Consider the following 8628-nt stretch of genomic DNA (forward strand, 5'->3'; position numbering starts at 1 on the left):
CCCTATCTGAATCATCCGAGCCTAAATCTGATAGGTAGTTCACACGACTTGATTGAATAAACAGTAACAACAGAGCATCATATTGTATTAGCAAAAATAACAATCTGTTCTCTCTTATTTTTTCTAATAATAGCAGAAAAATCAAAACCGTCCTAAATCAGGAGAGCATATTATAGTGGCCACCGCCTTCTCGTACACATGCCTAACCAACCGTAGCACACCGGCCCCAAGCACTGATCCAGTTTCCCCGATAAATTAAACTATAAACTGTAATAGGGGTGTGTCAAAGTCAGTAGCACAATAGCGTCAACCTACACATTGGCCTCGAGGTCGTGGATGAGGGAGTCCTGGATTAGGGGGTATCCGGACAACTGGACTATATCCTTTGGCCAGACTGTTGGACTATGAAGATATAAGATTGAAGACTTCGTCCCGTGTCCGGATGGGACTCTTCTTGGCGTGGAAGGCAATCTAGGCAATACGGATATGTAGATCTCCTCTGTTGTAACCGACTCTGTGTAACCCTAGCCCCCTCCGGTGTCTATATAAACCGGAGGGTTTAGTCCGTAGGACAACATACAATCATACCATAGGCTAGCTTCTAGGGTTTAGCCTCTACGATCTCGTGGTAGATCAACTCTTGTAATACTCATATCATAAAGAACAATCAAGCAGGACGTAGGGTATTACCTCCATCAAGAGGGCCCGAACCTGGGTAAACATTGTGTCCCCTGCCTCCTGTTACCATCCGCCTTAGACGCACAGTTTGGGACCCCCTACCCGAGATCCGCCGGTTTTGACACCGACATTGGTGCTTTCATTGACAATTCCACTATGTCGTCATCATAAGGGGGGATGGCTCATCTTGTTGTCAAGGACAACATCACTTCTGGGGGAGCCCTGGATGTAGGACAAACTCTCCGACTAGGCGGCTTGGTCATGACCGCCCGCTCGGCCGCTGCGCCGACGATGACTTCTTGGGTCATCGAAAATAGCCTCCACATTGGCTCAAAATTCGTCGAGCAGATGGATCCAATGGAGCTCTCCTCTTTGAACGAGCTCTTGGATCATATCGCCGCTCTAGGAGTCGCTATGGACTATGATCGGATTGGGCTTAAACCCGACCAAAGGGAGATTAACTCTCCGCCGGTCACCCATCAAATAGCGGTGGTGGAGGAGCAATGCGGCGGTTCTCCCTCTATCCTGAGGACAAACTATGTCCGGATTCCCAAGCTCTCCGAGCCGGATACCCACTCACGGGAGGACATCGCCCTAACCCTGAACCTAGAATCAGGTCGCATACCGAACCCGCGGAGCAACATCCCGGAGCCCGAACATCCAATATCGGAAACTCCCCAGCCCCGGGATCTCAGATTGGGTCAAGGTCTGGACTTAAAGCCACCCACCCACCCAGATACGAACGATCTTTCCCACATCAGGCAAGCGCCCCAAGAGACAGTACATCACTATTGGGCCAGATTCCTCCTTGTACTGAACAAGTCGAGGACTGTCGCGAGGAAGACACAATTTCGTTCTTTTGCCACAATTGCACGGACAAGGGAATCCTCAACGCCATAAGTCACCGTGACATAGCACACTTCGCTGACTTGGCGGACATAGTATGGAAATACTGTGCGATGGAAAGCGCCTGGAAAACCCAAACACAATTTTGGGACAATCCAGCCCTGACAAAACCCCAGTCCGAACCGAAAGGGTGCACTCTCATAAGTCGCCCGACTCAATTATAAAGAAGCAAAAGCCCACTACAAGGCGTGGAACCATATTGGAGGGATGGCTTAATGGGCCCTGCAAAATTCATAGTACATCGGATACCATACCAACACATAGCCTTAGAGCATGTTGGGTACAACAGCAGGTGGCCAAGAGCGGTGAGGATCTCCTCATCCAAAACACCCCAGAGCACCTTCCTGTGGATAACAATACAATATTGATAGTCATCGAGACCTTTGCCTCAAATAATAGGCATAAGCGAACGCTCCGCAGCCTGGTCGAAGTCTGCCACGTGGCAGCAATAAATCCATGGAGCGACGTGGCTATCACTTTCAATGCCAGTGACGAACCTAAATTTCGAACAGCCCGAGCACCAACCACTTTGGTCCTCAGTCCAATTGTGGACGGCTTTCGGCTCACTAAAATACTCATGGACGGCGGCAGCGGATTAACCCTCATTTATGAGGAGACTCTTCAAAAAATGGAAATAGACATCAACCGTATTGAGCAAAGCAGCACGATCTTCTGAGGAATCATCCCCAGTCGAGAGGCACGTTGCGCTGGGAAAATCACACGAGATGTGGTATTCGGCACTCCAGAGAATTACTGGTCCGAAGTAATCACATTCCAGGTGGCCCCGTTTAGTAGCGGATACCACGCCCTTCTAGGGCGGGAGGCATTCACATTTTTTCAAGCCATACCCCGTTACGGGTACATGAAGCTCAAAATGCCCGGACCCAATGGATTCATCAATCTTGCTAGTGATCCGGACAAAGCACTCTGCACCGAGAACAAAACAGCCGCACTGGCCCTCGATGCATTATCCGAAGCCCTTATGGCGGAGGAATTAACTGCGCTGCGCTCCACAGTGGACATGGACGACGTGATATTAGACAAAAGATCCAAGTCCACCTCCTTTTAACCAGCGGATGAAATAGTCAAATTCCATGTCCATCCAATGGACCCCACAAAAACAGCATCCATTGGGGCACAACTAAACTCCGCCATAGACGCCGCACTACGGGAGTTCCTGCGCGAGAATTGGGACATATTCGCCTGGCATCCTTCAGACGTGCCAGGAATCCCACGCAGGCTGGCCGAGTATAGCCTTAACATTCCAAAAGGATTCAAGCTGGTCAAGCAGACTCTTCAGCGTTTCTCCGAACCTAAGCGACAAGCCATGGGAGAGGAGCTAGCCAAATTACTGGAGGCTGGATTGATTAGAGAGATAAAGCATCCGGATTGGCTAGCAAACATGGTGATGGTGACAAAGAAGGACAAATCCTGGTGCCTATGCGTCGACTTCAAGGACCTTAATAGGGCTTGCCCAAACGATCCCTTCCCCCTCCCTTGCATTGATGAAATTATCGACACTACCGCAGGACATGACTCACTGTGCTTCCTCGACGCATACTCCGGTTACCACCAAATTAAGATGGCGGAGTCCGACCAAGCCGCAATGGCTTTTATCACTCCATACGGCCCCTTCTGTTTTAACACAATGCCCTTCGGGATAAAAAATGACGGTGCAACGTATCAGTGCATGATTCATACATATCTGGAAAAGCAGATCGGCAAAACAGTGGAGGCATACGTCGATGATGTGGTCGTTAAAACCAGACACGTAGACTCCTTAATAGATGAATTGAGGCTCACATTCAACAATCTCCGAACATACGACATTAAGCTCAATCCGGAAAAATGCGTTTTCGGCATAGCTGCCGGAAAGCTCCTCGGCTTTATCGTCTCCAGCAGAGGAATTGAAGCAAATCCGGCCAAAATCCGGGATCTGTCGCAGCTAGCTATCCCAACTGACCTCAAGCAAATCCAGAAGTTAACTAGATGTGTGGCGGCTTTAAGCCGCTTTATCCCCCGACTAGGAGAAAAGGCACTCCCCCTTTATCTCCTTCTTCGGCGCACCGAACACTTCGAGTGGACAGACGCAGCCACGGCCGGACTGGAAGAAATAAAAGCCATCCTGGCCACCAACCCAATCTTGCCCGCGCCAAATGTTGGCGAACCAATGCTATTATATAGAGTGGCAACTCACCAAGTTGTAAGCGCAGTGCTCGCCGTCGAACGAGAGATGGACGGACATAAATTCCCACTTCAAAATCCGCTATATTATGTATCCACCGTCCTCACTCCATGCAAATAACGATACCCACATTATCAAAAGATAGCATACGCGGTATTCATGGCATCCCGGAAATTGCGACACTACTTTCAAGAGTGTTCAATTACGGTGGCCTCTGAAGTACCACTCAACGACATAATAAACAACCGCGATGCCACGGGCCGGATTGCCAAATGGTCTATCGAGCTACTCCCGTTCTACATAACATATAAACCACGGCGAGCCATTAAGTCGCAAGTACTGGCTGATTTCGTAGCCGAATGGAGAGAAGCCGAACTCCCTAAAGAGTACGGCGCATACTCCAATTGGATCATGCACTTCGACGGCTCTAAAATGCTGGCTAGTCTGGGGGCTGGCGTCGTCCTGACTTCCCCCACCGGAGATATAGTGCAATATGTACTCCAAATACTATATACAGACTCCAACAATGCAGCCGAATACGAGGCCCTGTTACACGGTCTACGGATGGCAGTTTCCATGGGCATTCAACGCCTGGAGGTGCGTGGGGACTCGGGCCTCGCAATATCCCAAATAAATGGAGACTTCGATGCCAAGGATCCGAAAATGGCAGCATATCGCAACGCCGTCCTCAAAATGTCAGCTCGGTTCGAGGGGCTTGAATTCCACCATGTGGCTTGGGAAAACAACCAGGCGGCGGACATCCTCGCCCGTATCAGCGCTAAACGCGACCCTGTCCCACCTAATATCTTCCTGGAAAAACTGTTTAAACCATCCGTGGTATGGGAAGGGGACACCGGCAACAATAGTCCGAGCCCAGCCACAACCCCAGATACCAAACACTCTGACACAATCGAAGGCTCTACCATCAAAATAACACCTTCAGCCCACGTAATAATGGCCGTCATTGCCCCGTGGACAGAACCATTCCTGGCCTACCTAACCAGGCAGGAACTACCCGAGGACCAAAATGAGGCACGCTGCATAGTGCGGCGATCTAAAGTCTACAAGGTCCACGAGAGAGAACTTTATAAGAAAAGCACTATCGGAGTCCTTCAAAGGTGCATTTCCGAAGAGGAAGGGCAGAAGCTTTTGGCAGAAATCCATGCCGGACTCGGCGGCCATCACGCCGCAGCCCGGGACCCTTGTAAGCAAGGCCTTACAAGCTCCTGGTCCAGGATTGCGTCCATTGGTAGAAAACATCAAGGTTTCTATTGGCCGACGGCCCGGGCAGATGCGCAGCACCTGGTCCAGGATTGCGTCGGTTGCCAGCTCTTTGCAAACCAAAGCCATATGCGGCCTACCGCTCTCCAAACAATCCCCATTACTTGGCCCTTTGAGGTCTGGGGGCTTGATATGGTCGGACTTCTTAAAGGGGGAACCCATAAGAAAAAATACTTGTTGGTCATGGTGGATAAATTCACCAAATGGATAGAAGCCAAACCTGTCAAAACAGCTGAATCCGGACCAGTGATAGACTTCATATCCGGGGTCGTACACCGTTATGGCATTCCCCACAGCATCATCGCTGACAACGGCAGGAACTTTACAACCGATGAAGTGAAACTTCGGTGCAGCAACATGGGCATCAAGCTCGATTATGCTTCTGTCTATCACCCGCAAACTAACGGTCAAGTCGAGCGAGCGAATGGTCTTATCATGAGTGGCATTAAACCCAGATTAGTGCGGTCCTTAAAGGAATCAAACACGCACTGGGTAGAGGAGCTCGACTCCGTACTATGGGGGTTGCGGACCACGCCGAATCGCACTACCGGATACACACCGTTTTTTATGGTGTACGGCGCTGAGGCGGTTCTGCCCTGCGACATAATTCATGACTCACCTTGAGTGTGCATGTACGAAGAAAAAGAGGTCGAGCTTGATCGGCAGGACAGTTTGGACGCCCTGGAGGAGGAGCGCGACGTGGCAAAAGCCAGTTCCGCATTCTATCAACAACAGGCTCGGAGGTATCAAAGCAGAGAAGTACGGGCCAAAACCTATAACGTTGGCGAACTAGTTCTACACCTGCCGGAGAGGAAAAAGAACAAGCTCAAGCCCAAATGGGAAGGTACCTTCATTATTGACCAGGTTCTGACTGGCGAAGTGTACCATCTGCGGGATGCATCGGATAATCAACTCGAGCCAAACCCATGTTACGCAGCCAGACTCTGAAGATTCTATGCCTAGCACTGGATTCTATGTTCGTATCCTCACCTCCGTACATTTTTTGCATGTCTGTCTTTTCTCTCTTTCTCTCTTTTTTTTATTCTCTTCAAGGCCATAAAGGGCTAAACTTGTGTCTTGGTTACACAATCTTGACGCGCTAGCCGCGCTCATTATACCTGGGGGCTTCTTATACAGAAGCTTAATCTAATTATTTTCTAGGCTTTATGCCCCACACATGTGTTATTCTTCCGCATGTACCTTTTTTCGCCATTATATGCATTGATATGACTTAAGTTTTGGCCAAGCTGGGTTGCCAGGCTCTTGTATTTATGCCCTACGTTCCCGTTAATTCGGCTAGGGCATAAGGGGAGCACCTCTGCGATTGTTATTGACGGGTCATCCGGATGTGTACCTCAGACTGGGTGAAGCCGAAAGCTAGCGTTCTTAAGAGAATAGTCGGTCGGTGAATAAAAGATGACTTTTATCTAAATTTGACACATGCCCCCAGAAGTTTATAGCCTGCGTCTCTTCTCGCAGTCCGGACATGCACATTAGGGCATGCGTACCCAGGGAAAAGAACCCTTAATGGAACTATTCTCCCTGGAAGATGTTTCTTACTACCCATGTAATATAACATAGCTAGTTGGGTACTTGTCTGTTCAAGCACTTATGACCCCTACGCCTGGTTTCCATGCATACCCCGGTTTTTACATAACCGAGCGGGTATTCGGATACACTCCAGACTATTGGCTCCAGAGGTCGAAGCAAAAAGGTCCGCCATGACAAATGATTTACAATCCGTCTAGGGACATTACATATGTCACTTGAAGTACACATTCACTAAGACTGATTAAATTCTTCTTCTATACCATCCAACAGGCTGTCTAGCCTACAATCTTGTTGGGAATACTTTGCGGCTAATTCTACTTGATCATATACTAAATTGACGGGGATCTCTCTCCCATCGGGCCCCACAGGTCCGACCTCGGCCATGTGGTTTGGGTCCGCTTTGGTATATCGCGTCTTCACCATCGCCCAGGCTTCCCTTGCACCTTGTCGGCAGGCTAATATCTTCCATAATCGTAAGCGCCGCCGCGCTCCCTTGAGCTTCTCTATAAGCTCCCCCATGCCTCTTGGTGGGGACGCGGATGGCCACAAGGCTTGGGCAATATCCTGCATCACTTGCCGAACTTGCTCGTGCAGTTGTGAGAGCTCTGGTAGAAGATCACCCGAAGACCCGGGCATCTCTTCTGTGGGAGGACCCGTCAGCATACCTGCAGACATAACTGTGTTAGCCGGCTTCTTCGCCAAACTCCTTTAAAAGTTCTTTCAAGCATTTACTAAAAATGCCGCGCCGAAGCCGCTTATTCTCCTTCACGGAGTCCGCAAGCTGGGCTCAGACATCTTTCAGTTCCACGCCCAACCGGATATTGGCGTCTTGGAGATTATTTTTCTCCTGCCTGACTCGCGTAAGAACGCGCTCGCCAGCATTTCGCTGTCGATCATCACGTGCCGCATTCACCGCCACGGCCTCTAGATTCACTCCGGGGCCACCTGCAACATCTATTGTTAGATTTGCATACATGCCGCATACTACCTGGTACCCATATTCTTTGCAATGGAAACAAGTGTTACCAGAGGGATCCTTCTCGGACTCCTTCAACGCGGCAACAGCGGCCCCTAGCTGGGCCTTGCACTCTTCCAGCTCTTGAGACAACTGGGAAGTCTTCTCTGTAAGAACTTGCACAAATAATGATCCTTAAATCAGTTGCAGCAACTGTTTCAAGTCTCAGGGGCTACTGGTACATATAATCGTCAGATTTGCTTACCTGTATATCCCTTACAAACTGGTCCGTGGCTCTGGCTAGACCATTTTGAGCAGCACGGATGTACGCGTCTCCAGAATTGAAGGCATCAAATGCCTCTGGTGAGAAACAAGCATCACGGAGTACGGCCCGGCGACGCCTATGATTCATGGCGCTCTCCACTTTGGAATTTGTAGCAGATAGTCTGTCCGCATCCTGTCTAGGAGGAACATCCGGCGTCTGCCCCGCATTAGCTTCCGCCTCTATGTTCGGCCTTGGAGCCCGACTGGTGGAGGCGTGATCAGCAGCCTCTCCGAATATAGTCTGGCGAGCGATTTTTCTACTAGGAAACATGGAGGTCATTATATTTTAAGAAAGACAACAACCACGGAGTGAGGTTTTGTGTCATACCTCTGTGCCGGTGTCTCCGTCCTGACCGCCTTCCTTTTGGGCCTACCCGCCTTCCTTTTTGTGTCATACCTCTGTGCCGGTGCCTCTTGTTGGCGAGTTGCTGTGGGTTCGGCACGTCGTCCCGAAGGCCTTCCCTGTAAAACACCATATGTGTATGATAGATGAAGTGCATAAAAGGGGATCCTTTTTGGGAGTAGGGACTTTGGTTTTTCTTATGTGCGACACAGAGGGCAGTCCAGGATAGTCGGCCGTTATGGCCACTATGGCTTCGTCGTAGCTCAATTGATAGAATTGCCTGTCTATCAGCTCCACGAATATGTACGGATCCTCTTCGAGTCCGGGGTCGAGGGACCGGCCAGGGTCCTCCGGTTGTGGAGGTGGGCTGTTGACCTCCCTTACAGCTTTTCGCAGTTCCTGCCG

The sequence above is a fragment of the Triticum urartu genome, chromosome 4A (genome assembly GCF_056163025.1).
Source record: "Triticum urartu cultivar PI428250 chromosome 4A, HENAU_Tu73, whole genome shotgun sequence".
Taxonomy (NCBI): domain Eukaryota; kingdom Viridiplantae; phylum Streptophyta; class Magnoliopsida; order Poales; family Poaceae; genus Triticum; species Triticum urartu.